This window comes from Erpetoichthys calabaricus, chromosome 4 (genome assembly GCF_900747795.2).
Source record: "Erpetoichthys calabaricus chromosome 4, fErpCal1.3, whole genome shotgun sequence".
NCBI lineage: Eukaryota > Metazoa > Chordata > Cladistia > Polypteriformes > Polypteridae > Erpetoichthys > Erpetoichthys calabaricus.
In genome coordinates, this window is record NC_041397.2 from 242546896 (window position 1) to 242559989 (window position 13094).

Here is a 13094-nt window from a genome sequence, read left to right on the forward strand (position 1 = left end):
CTGACAGCCAAACATCAAATAAATACTTTCACAAAAGGTTCAAGGATGTAACAACACCTTCTGTGGCATAACGGTGAGATTTGCTCACTCAGAGCGCGGCAGCCCTGCCGCATCGTAGAGACCAGAGCTCGATTCCCCGCTGGGGAGGAAGTGTTTTTTTTTTTTCTTTGTAGCCTCAAACGGACATAAAATGTATAAACTGGTATGCACTGTAAATCGTTACGTTTAAAATGTCGATCGCGGTTATTTCTGTTGATTAATTCATGCTTTTTTACTTAGAGTCAGAACAGGAGCTTATTCAGCTTCTGATCTGACACTAAGTAACAGCGCCAGTATAAATCACACCCAATCTGATGCTGTTCGTTTTCAAATAATATTGCATTACTTCGACGATGTTTTGTGATTGGTACTATTCACGTCATAAAATGATTTCTTCAAAACGTCACATATATTTGTTTTGAGATAATGAATAGAGCTGTAAATTACAGGTGTTTGTTCAGTGTAATAGAAACCATAGCACAGAGAGGTGTGTACACTGCAACAAGTACACATGTCGTAAATGTAGGAAGGGCGCTCCTTGGTTGAGCTATAGCACGTCTTTATGTGAAAACAGCAGTGTCAGATGGGGAGTGTCTGATGATTGCATATAGCGCTGAAGTTACTGCTCTTTACTATGTTTCCTTTGCATGTCCTGGAGTACAAAAGAAACAGCATACAGCAACATGTGGGGACTGGCAAGATTGGGGGAAAAAAAACACGCGGTCATATGTATCGTAATACACTGCAGAGCTATATCGCATCTTTATGTGAAAACAGCAGTGTCAGATGGGGTATGGAAGGATCCTGAACGCGACTGAGAGAATGAAAGTGAATTAAAAAAATAACAAAAACAAAGCTAACCTTTACAAATATCATAAATTACACCGGCTGTTACAGACTGAAATCACATGTATCTTTTTATTCTAAAATAGTAAAAATAACAGCAGTTCACTTCTCAAAAGGGGGTCGTGCAGGATCGAACTCGTGACCTTTTGATTCCCAGTCAGCAATTGATACTGTTGCGCCACGGGGCCGTCGTAGTAAATGAATGTTAATGTTGCACACTAAGGCGGCTTTTTTTTTTTCTGCAGTTATATTTTTGAATAAAAGCGCACTTGTTCTGTTATATTTGTACCTTTCATGAAAGTGTTTCTTTGATATTTGGACTTCAGGCTTCATACATTATATAGTTTATTCCTACATTTTGTCATTTACTACTAGAATATGAAAAACGTTTCTGTTTTAAAAATGTGTTTACACAGATTACTGTAGAAACGGAACACACATGAAATGCGTGTGTTCCAAATAACGATCTATTATTTCCACTCTAAAACTCCACTTCACTCCCAGATAATCAATCAAGGCATGAGCTGGGAGAAGTTCGTGCACGTTCTAAGTCGGTGGGGGGATGGAATAGTCGGCTGTTTGCATCTTGTCTTTATCTGCACATTTAAAAGACAAAAGACGATGGCGGAGAGGTGCGAACGGATTTAAAAAGCGATTTAAGGTGGGACGGATCTACGAGTTTTTTCGTAGGCTCTGGTAATTCTAGTGTTAAGGAAGTTCTTCATGTCTTTAGCGCGGTGAGTCCTAGCAGAATCCCAGACTAGCAGACCTCTTTGGGCACCTCGCAAAACACGAGGAAACATTAAATCTACCCACTTTCTTATAACGGCTTGAGTGCACCATATTTATCCAATGTTATGCTGGACAAAAGACAACGTTTACTCTTTTAACTACTTGTAAAAGCACCTTACCTTGTAACCAGGGCAGCTTCTAGGCTTTATAAATACAGCAGCTCACAGGACAGATGCAAAAATGGCGGATTAGCGGTAGGTCTTATTTTCGGGTGAAGGCTTACATTAGCGTTACATCAGAAATTACTGCTAGGTCTTACTTTCGGGGAAACACGGTATTTAACATATACACATTTCCTGGCATCTAAACCAGTTTTTCAAAATATGTAAAAGCAGTTTTTTTTCCTCCATTCTAACTGGCAGAAAATTATGTATACTTGGACACTAAGCTATGGATTAGTGTATAATATACTAGTTTTTGATGAATAGTTATTTTGTTGTTTTATTTATGCATCTGGATGACATTGCAATCACATAGCAACAAGCCACAAGCACCTTGTAAGATGGACTGAAAAATCTTGTATTTATAGTCTCAATTTTCTAATTTACCATGACAGATCAGGCCAGAGATTTCTAATAGTGCAAGTATAATTATGTATATGGTTCTTGCTGTTTTTAGAGCTGTGACCTCCAGCAGCTTACTCTGGTGTATTCCCTTTCACCACTGAGACACGATCATCTTCTTCTGACCTCCAACAAGATCTTTAGATATAACAGAAGCTTTAGATTTGTCCATATTTCTCGAGTCTGACACGGCCGCTGGGCTTTCCTTTGTATGAAAGAGGCTCCAGAATATTCATACAGTGAGCCAAGTGCTTTTTAAAATCTGATTTTCATATATTTTCCACTTATTAATTAAATGTTAATTGCTTCCTTATAGTTTCAGCCATCTTACAACTCAAACTGAGTTGCTAGAGCAGGTTGTTTAGAAAGAAAAATTAAATAATAGTCACTAACATTTGCTTCCTGTTTTCAAACCTATTTGCTGTTAATCAGGATATAAATTTCCCAGCTCTACTCCCTAGTTTCATCCTGCTGTTGAGTGCACTGATGCACTGCATTAAGCTGCAGGAGGCCAAATTTCCTCTCTGGGAATCTGCAGAATTTGGTATATTAGTAATAACAATCTCTTACTTCATGTTTTGGATGACCTGTGTTGAAGCCAAGATGCAATATATGCTCTTTATTGCCTTCAGCAGTATTTGTTAGTTTGACTCCCAGACCTTGAAGCCTGAGAAGAATTGTGACATTTTTCAGTTAAATTATATTTACACAGTAGTCTCAAAAATTAGGCTGTTTATTGTGTGGACATTCAGGCTGTTATGTGTTTATATTTCCAGGATGTTGGTTGAGGTTTCAGTGGAGAAGCCTCCAATGCCTCCTCTTAGGAGCTGAATTAATGTCAGTAATGTCTTCCTTCTGTATGATTTCAGTATTTTTTTTTCTATTACTGGTTATGTTTTGCCCTTCTAAGGCACTGACTTATGTTCTCTATCTTAGTCACACCCAACGTAATTTACTCATTTCCAATTTGGTTTGTCAGTGTGTAGTACACTTCAAGAAAGTAAAAGGAAATCTTAAATCAAATCACAAGAATGTACAGATTTCACATGATTATGGAACATCCCTCATAACTATTGCAGTGTCCTTTCACATTACAGAAACAATCAGTTTCAAGAACAAAGTGAACAGGCCTTGATTTCCTAATAGTCCTTTGAGCGAGATGTATCAGAGGATCAAAGAAACTATTTTAGATAAACAGAAAAATGTTTGTAGAATCTGCCCTGTGTAGTATCATATGGAGATGGAAACTAGCATATGAATTGAAAGTTAAAATGAATATGAATCTTTATGTATCTCTGCAACTGTGCATTTGATTTATGAGCAGTTAAGAGAATAGAAGAATGGATCTGTATGCATGTTCACTTTTAAAGGAAGTTGTTTTTTTATTTCTTTTTCATTATAGTGAAACGATAGAAAAGGAGGATTGATTATCTGAGGGTAGTGTAAATTGAGCATGGAACATTCAAGGGCTGATTGGCACACACGCGTCAAGATGTGTTGAGTTGTATGTCTTCATTCTACAGCACAAAAGGGATAGCATCTGGCAAAATGTCAGGGACTAACTGACCAAAAAAAGACCCTGTAGCAGAAATCGTAAGGTGACATTAAAGCAGAATCTGCTGTAACTTTGTTTGTTTAGGACGTGAAATTTACAGGACATTGCTCTGCAGCAATATTCCTCTGTGATTCGGGAGAAAAATATTTCTAATTGCATACAGTAATGTTGGAATAAAATTAAATTGTTCTGATTGAAACACATGTGGCATTGGCCGACAGTTACCATCCTCTCTGTGCCTCACTATCTTACTGCTGAGCTCTGTGGTAAAGAAGAGGTGGCAGTGCGAGCCTCACCGTTCCTTTCTCTTTTATCCTTCTCCCACCAGTCTCCATCATTACCATTGGAGGCACGCTGCTTTTATGTGGAAAGAATCTTTGTAAAGTCACACCAAAGCAAATCTTCTAGTCAAATGCTCTAAGTTGAAAACTAAAATGTGATAAACAAGTTTACTTTCATATGGTGCTATTATGATAGACACTTTATTTTTCTCATAAGTTGGTGCCTGCTGGGAGAAGCCTCTCTACACCTTGTCTGGTGGACTGGCACATTTGTCATCAGACACTTTGCTAGGATAGGCCATTGGTCTTTTAGAACATTCACTGGTTGTGTGTTCTTTCTCTGCTACTCTGGATTCTGTAAGGAAGCATTGGTTTCATCATGATGAAGGAAAACTTGTGGTTCACTAACATGGTAGGTGGGGAAAGTCTTTACCTGTAAATAGGAAGCTAATATCAGAGACAAACCTGAGTAACACATTAAACTTGCATTCTAATAGACAATAGTGGCTCTGTGTTGCTCAGAGGGCCTGAAAGGGCCTATTGAGCCTCATGTCTTTTCTCTCACACTCCAGGAAAGCAACATCACATTCTTTGCACATAGGAAACACAACAGACTCTCCCAGAGTCAAAGAAGGTAATGACAAGCATTTTCCTCCTAGTAATCAGATTCATAACTTTTCTATGGCTCTGGGCAGCAGTGAGGGACGTCAATCTGGATATATGAAGTACAAGTGCCTCGTAGATTCAAAAAAGAGTTCACTTAAGGACATCCACAGCATGCAGAGTATCAGGTTTCAGCACGGATTTGGCATGTCTCTTCAAAAAGGTGGGTTGGCTAGGTCACAGTTTAAGTGAATTAGTTAAGTCTGACTTTATAAAACATGCAAAGGCTAGGATCTATATAGAAATAAGGAATTCTGATCATACTGACTAGTGGAGACAGCATGATGAGCCAAATCCTGTTCATATAGAAAGCCTATTTGAGTTTTTTGGATTCAGAATGAAGAAAAATCATTTACATCAGCATTACCACACAAGTCGCCATGAAACAATTAAGAATGTTCACAGTGGGCCACCATTAATAGGAATCGTTGCTGAGACAACTGAGTTCTCTTGAAAGAAACTCCTTCTAATAAAATAATTCACATTCCATTCTTCTGGTATTTCTTCACCTAGTGAAAACAGCGCCAATACAAGTCATTTCACAGTTCTTATGGTTAGTTTCTACACTATCCCCATTAACTCAGAGATATGAATAATCTCAACTCTCACAAAAGATTTTCACATTTCAACCTACTAATTGTAGAGTAACTTTTATTTAGGGATTGTACTGCTCTTGGTCACAGTGCTTAGAATTGAACCTTTAGTACATCCCAGTGGAAAGCTTTTTAATCATTCACATAATGCCACTGTAAATATGTTTTTTTATGTTCATTTATTTTTAACTACTTACTGATAACTCATTTGCACTGCAAACTGTTTTGTGTCGAACACCCACTTTACCGCCAAAGTAATTAATTTCTTATTGTTCAAATATGTACACAGTGATAACTGCTTTTAAATTATGTGACAACTGCTTTTAAATTATGTAAAAATTTTTAGTCAGTTATAATATACTATCATGGGCTTCTCACACTGTCAACTCTGTTAGCATTATTTTTTGGTAATGCATAAAATATAACAGAAGAAAGTGTATATGTTTTTGGGTGTCATCACATAAAATGCAATTCACCTGCTGTTTTCATCATGTCTGTATGTCCAAATGAAACAACTTAGTTCCCAGTGGACCAATTTTCATTAAATTTGGTACACTCATTCTTCAAGGAAATTTGTTGGGAATACTGAATTTTTACTGAGATATCTCAAGTAAAGTTCGCTGTACATATTTTTTAAAAGTACAAAAAATCCAATTTAAAAAAGCATTGGTAATGCTTTAGAATCATCTATCTTAAAACAGAGAAATATTCTGTGCATCCTCAATCAATTGTTAGTTTCCATTTTCAAATTTACCTTGAAAGAGATTGTTTGCATATTGTGTGCAATTTGCTCTTTGACTCGTCCAATAACTGCTCCTGACAGATCCTTAAATATAAGTTTGTGAAATGCCAGCAAACTCACTCACAAACGTGGCAGGGAGAAAGCCGCTCCATCACATGCTTGTTTGAACTACTACAATACCAACTCACTTCTGCTGCTGCTTCAAGTCATATCATTTTTATTTAATTTATCTTTATAATCATGAAAGTAAAAGACACAAGCATGGAAAGCAAAAAAGTCCCTTAATTTATCTAGAAATGAATGGAAGAGGAAAGTAGCTCCCTTAGGTTCTATAAGCAGCTATGCATATACTGACTAAACATATAAACCGTATTTAAATTATGCTAAAAGCAACATCATGGCTACATTATCTACCTATTATAAGAATTCAGTTTTTCACCAATACAATGATTGTAAGGGTAACAAAGACTTGGTATTTATTATGGTCAGTTACAGCAAATAATTTTAACTTAAGGCTTTAGCATATTTTGTTTTACTTTTCCATCAGATACTTTAAAAAAATACATGTAAAATATTAAATTAATTCTTAGATCTTCTCAGTTAAGAATCGTACATAAAATGTCATTATTACATGACTTGAGTTGGGATCTGGTGTTTGTGAAAGCTGCTTCAGCTACTAAAAGCTTGTCTGGGCTCAGCTTTAACTATGGAATATTGTAAAATGCTATTTAAAAATACAGTATAATGTATTTTATGCACCCTACTAATACATGTTACTACATTCTTTTCTCACAGTTATTTTTGAATGTGACTGAATGTTAAAATATATTTAACAAAAAAATATGTGGTAATTCTGTCTTTGATGCAGCAAATAAACAAAAATTTTAAATGCTCCAACTTTCAAAGCAGCCAAATCCCAGATGCACCTGAATGTTATGCCAAGCATACATTATCTAACTTGTTTTCTTTTTGGAACCATTCAAAAAAGTAATCTGTATTTATAGTAAATATATAATAATTCCTGACATTGAATAACATTAGAAAGGAGAGATCAATGACTTCTTGTTCTTAACTGAAAAAGTAACTTAAAAGTATGCTATTCACGCTGAAGAATGCTTGAGATCTAAGATCATTACATTTCCTGGTAAATAATCCAAACTGACAGTGTGTGTAGTGAATGCCAGTGTGACACTAAATTACCTCACCAAATGAATGTTCAGTGGATAACATTTGTACATTTAGCAGTAGTCTTGAAATGAGGAAAATGAGTATAATGATATACACTGAATGAAGTTATTTTCTTTAGGTTCACATTTTCCTGCTGCCTTAAAATGCTGCAAAATATTATAGTCTGGTTAGAACTGATGATAAGTTGATTTGCCATTTGAAGTTTTAGATTGCTTGACCTTGTTAACATGTATATGATTCACTTTTAGTATATAACTGTCCAAAATGTAAAGCCCCCAGAATTAAATAAAATGTCTTCATGTGTATCAAACCAAAACTTTTTGATGTAGTGTAAAATATAAGTGAAAACTAGGTGTCTAAAGGATATTCAGTCTCCTTTACAGACTGTTATCTTTCACGCTTATTTTGCACTGCTCCGCTGTCCATTTGAAAGAATACTTAAGAATAGATTAAGAGTAAGGCTAAGGAAAATTATCATTCTATCAGGATTTGTTTGGCACTGTGAAATACCTAGTCATCTCAGACCTAGACAATGTTGATGAAAGAATGTAGCACAGAGAATTTAATCTTCTAAAACAAGATTTGTGATTTTGCAGGTTAATTTGTTATAAGGGGACAAGTAAAGCAGAGGTATATAATTTTAAACATCAATAGTGGTAATACCTAATGTTAAGAATTATTGTAAAATGTGAATAATTGGTGAAATATTTCTCATAGAGTAATGCACATACTAAATACTATTTTAAATTTGTGAAAACTCAGTAAGTGAAAGAAATTATTAACAACAAATATTAAATAGTAAGTGGCAGTTTTTCGCATTTCCTATCCATACCCACAAGTGGTCTGGTCAATTTCGCACTACATCAGGAAACAACTTGGGTTGGGAGAGTTACAAAAATATATATATATATATATATATATATATATATATATATATATCTACAAAGATGCTGAAAGAGTTCTGAATTGTATTAGTTAAACTAAGAACTAATGGTCAAGACAGTGAGTTTTTATGTTTAACAGTGTCCCTGCAGGGTTTTGGCAAATGTGGCGCTCCAATGAAGATCAGCAGCAGACCACAGACAAGGACAGGCTTGCCTGAAGAGTGAGCCATCAAGTGAGAGAGAAATTCAGCAGATAAAGTAAGTGTTTGGGAAAGGTTCTATTTAGGCACAGCCTACCTGAGCTCATTCATTTTTGTGTGAGTATGTGCATGTAAATCTCAGTAGTTTTGCATGTGCGTGTTAATGTGTGTCTATGCTATTGTCTATTTAAACATGTGGCTCAGGCCTGTGGTTATGAATGTATACATGCAGTCAGATGGGATCACTGAATCAGATAAAGAAAAAAATACAGTTTGGGTGTCATCTTTGTGTACAGACACACTATTGCTAGTCTTGTTCAGCATTACTCAGAATTTTTCTCCCCTTGTCTGTTTCACTGCCTGGCTAATTTAAATTTAAAGTATATTTGATAGTCAGATGTGAAAGGAATGATTCAAGTACAACACATTATGGTGAGCCATTTAAATGGCCATGGTATGAAAATTCAGTGCTGATGTGACTAGTGTTAGACAGAAGAATGATAAGGAACTCAATTGCATTTTATAATTCTTAATGGGTCAAGAGTATGAGTGAGGGAGGGAGTGTTTATAAATGTGTCCCAACCAGGGCCGGCTCTCATTCTGTGCCCAGTGCCTCCAGGATGGGCTAGAGCCCTCCATTGTTACCATGTATTTGGGAGAAGCAGGTTTAAAAGAACATCTTAAGAGCACTATAAAAATTCAGAGCCTTATCTGAAACTAGTCTCCTGCTTGGCTAGGCAATGCAGACCCCTCCTATTTAGCATGGGCGTATCATTAAATATGCATACATTTATTCCTATTTAACAATGAAGCTGCCAAATATGATTTATATGAGACTGCAGTTTTGTCACTGCAGCTAGAAGGCCAGATCACGTTTCTCTCCTCTGTTTTTCAGCGGTGTAATGTTAAGCTACCTTTACGTGCATTCACTGACACACAGATTTACTTAAGGTACCAAGGTACTGCTGGTCTCTAGCTTTTGAATAAGTTTTGCCAGGTGTTATGGTGCTCTTACACTTTTTTTTGTGACAATCTTTTCTGTATGTGTGCATCATGATGTTGGATTTTTAACTACAGAACACAAGTCGGTTTTCTGGACGGGATTCTCTGAGCAATGAGAAATTATTAAAAAAGACTTAACATGGTGAATCTCATAAGAATTAGGTTAGTGAGTGAATCTGCAAAAACAGACTTATCCCACAGAAAAACAGTTGCTTATGTGTATTCAGGGACATGTGCCTGGAGTGTGAATGGAGGTGAATAAACAAGCAGTCTCTTTTAGACACAGAATACTTTAGAAACTTCAAGGAAATTCCTATTGAGTAATTTACCTGGGTGACCAGGGAATCTACTGAATAATACATTTTTTTAATTCATTCAGTCTCTTAGAAAGCAGAATGCACTAATTACTACTAAACAGACTATATGCATTTTTCAAAGAACACAATAAAAAGTAGCACAAGCTTGTAAGATAAGTTATATAATAATTCAAATACAACATATACCACTCATACGAATATCGAGAAGTAGATATCAAGCATTCACATCTGTCCACACAAAATTCCTCTCTTGCACGATAAGCTATAATTCCTAACACGGACCCCTTTTTGTAACTTGACCAGTTCAGGGTTCCCCAGACTATTAAAGAGTCTTGTTCACAACTTTCCCTCACAAACATACTCTAGATCACAACATACAATCCTCTTTATAATTTCCACTCAAACCATGTTCCATAAAAAATACTGTGAAACTGACGTTTCATGATAAAAGAAAATTGACCTAGCCTATTTAAGAGTTATGTTTGAGATGTTTTCATACATGAACCTAAAGTATGTAACACAAAATCTCATCTGGAACTTCATGGCAAATGACACTGTATAGACTTCAGCCAAAAATGTCTATGAGGAAAAAGTGACAGAGGACAAGTTTGCACAATATAGCCACCAAAGTCGTCAACTATCTTGACATATTCTTTGTAATGCAGCAGTGCTATGTAGCCAATATATGTTAGAGCCACAGTGGAGAGTCAGTGCTGCAACAATATTTCAGAATTTATAAAAAGACTAATAATCAAAGGTTGTCCTGGCACCCAGAATTTCTCGAATAAAGGCACACACTTGGAAAAACAAAATATATCATAAATGGAGCAAAGTATCACATCTTCATACAGTATAAGCATTGTCAGAAGCTTTTTTGGTCAGTTTGCTTAAATGCAATGTAATGAACAACGGTGTATTTAATGAAGTAAAGCACCCTTAACAGAACACACTGGTTAGGGCTTATTGCATGACCATCCCCAACCTTATATATATATATATATATATATATATATATATATATATATATATATATATATTTGGGAAGGGAATAGATTAAAAAAATAACTAATTAATTGCATAAATGTATGTAATTAACCACAGTTAATCGCATCTAACATTAAAACATGAAAAAATAAAATGAATACATAAATCATGAAGTAAATACATGTTGAATCACAAATTTAACGTAAAATTAACACAAAGGGATTAAAAAAAAATAATGGCATAGTTTAAACTTAAACAGTGACCTTAATAAAATACCACTTTAGCAAGTACAACTTGAATTTGAATGCCTTGCTAAAGGGCGACTTTAAAAGAAGGTAACAAGAAAATGAGGCCAATGTATTAATTATTAAATTGGCATAGCATATGAGACACAGATGTGTCAAAGTAAAAAACGATTAAAACAACTACTGTATTGGTTTTGAATGCACTTTTAAAGACTGATTTAACTGAAAGAATATGCATCTCTTAAATGGGTATACATTAAAACTTGTTCATCACCGTCATCAACTTGATAATTATACTCTGCACTTTTTTCCACTGGCACACCATGGGAAAAGGGAAAAAAAAATGTAGTGCCTCTTGGTCCAGACTGGAGAGAGACACACTCCTCAGGTAGTCAAAACCTGTCCGAGGAGAACGGCACAACCTGGAGAAAAGCAGCTCTGTGATTGCCATTTTGCAAACACAGCAATAAAGAGCACTTTAGCAGCCAGGAACCATTTTGGAGGTCCATTTGCCTGGGTGTGTATTCACCAGTGACTCTTGCAGAGCCAAGGGACAGTGGACAAACAAACTGCCTCTGAACCGTTGTCAGTGGAGTAAGGCAGAGAGAGGACCGTCTATATGAGTGGGCAAAGGGATGAAGCAGCTTTGAAATGCATCCAAAGTGCTCACTGAGTGCTGTGTTTGCAAACATCAGTCTCGTAGCTGCTTTTTTTGTCTACCCATGTGACAAGCTCAGATGTAACGAACGTCAAAGACAGTGCAAAAAATTGACCCAAAGACAGATTGTCCATAATGGAAAAGGGCTAAGATAGATGACAAAGGACACCTTGGGAAAACAGCCAGACGACAACAGAAGAGAATGAAACACGGAGGTAAATGGCCCTTGGGCTATCTTTACAGTATTACTATAAGCACCTAATGATGCATTTTTTTTACAGTTAGGTGCTTTGACTGCAATAGATCGAAAGTCACCATTCTAATACAATTCAAACGTATTTTAAAAAATATTTCTATATGCAAAAAAAAAACTGGCATATGAGTGTAAAAGAATGTTTGGTTTTTTACCAAATCATTTTGTTAATTTTGATGTGTTTTTTTACAACACACTGTACAGTACTGCTGTTCTTGCACATCACTTCCAGGATCAGGCAATTCTTATTTCTGTATAGGTAGCTTGTGTCATTATTAGTAAAACAGACATCCTGTTTCTTACACAGAGCACATTAGGACAGATTTTTTTCTGCCTTAATGTTCTGCTCTTTGATCTACAGTTCTGTGAAGAAGAGATTTTTTAAAATACTTTATCTGGTATCATGCTAATCCTGATCCCTTTCTGATTTAGCCTTGAACCAAAGAGTCCTGATTTACTAGTACTTCATGCTCAGTGGAGTTTTTGGCATAAAGTTCCTTTATGTGTGCAGACTTCTGTAACATTAACATAGACTTACCTAACCCATAATATCCTTCCCTCTTTTGCTAACAACTAGTGAGATCTGCACGCTCGCAAAAAAAAAATTAAACAGTTGCATGCTGGTGTCTGGTCTGTTTCAACTGACATCAGATCATTGTGATACCCTCTAACATCATTATCATTTGTCTGAAAACAGCTATATAGATTTAAATGCTGTAAAAGCAAAAAAGTGACAGTCTCGTAACCACAAGCTGTCAAAGAAAATACTTTATCTATTAACTGCTTAAACTGAAACACCAATGCCTCTAGTTTAGAATCAAATAATGTTGAGGTGAAAAAAGAGAAACCGCAATAACAAGAACAGAACATGCAGACTATTCACACATATACACGTGCAGACTGTATGTGGAAGTCTCCGGAGCTGTTCGGCAGGAGCACTAACCAGCATATAGCCAAGTACTTTCTACATTCCTGTTTCTTCTATATCAAGACACTGTACTTCTTTAAACCAGGGGCATAACACTGCTGACTTCTTTTCCGGTAAGTGTACAGAGCACCCATAAGGCTTCCTTAACAAGTTGTTAAATTTAGGACCGTCAGGATGTCCTTCTTACCCCCATTCTAATCAGCATAATGTCTTATGCTCAATGCACTTCTGATATTGATCTCCTTCCTAAAAAAATACTGTGGATATCTTTAGTGGAGCAAATAGTGCTGGACTTATTCTACCTATCACTGGATTGTGCTACAAAGTGTTGGCTAGATAAAGCTCAAACCAGAAATGTTAA

The 13094-nt window shown here is 36.0% G+C and overlaps 2 protein-coding genes across 3 annotated transcripts in view; one reads left to right on the forward strand and one right to left on the reverse strand.

Annotated features, from left to right (window-relative positions):
- The window catches only part of arhgap31 (Rho GTPase activating protein 31), a 1181844-nt gene that overhangs the window by 937951 nt on the left and 230799 nt on the right, over window positions 1-13094 (reverse strand). The gene's annotated exons all lie outside the window — the stretch shown is intronic.
- zbtb20 (zinc finger and BTB domain containing 20) overlaps window positions 1-13094 on the forward strand; it is a 308716-nt gene that overhangs the window by 230106 nt on the left and 65516 nt on the right. Inside the window, exon 5 of one of the 2 annotated variants that reach the window (XM_028800480.2) lies at window positions 8286-8404. The exons of the other annotated variant lie outside the window; for it this stretch is intronic. The gene's annotated coding sequence lies outside the window, so the exon portion shown is untranslated. The remainder of the gene's footprint in view (window positions 1-8285; window positions 8405-13094) is intronic. 2 annotated transcript variants of the gene reach the window in all.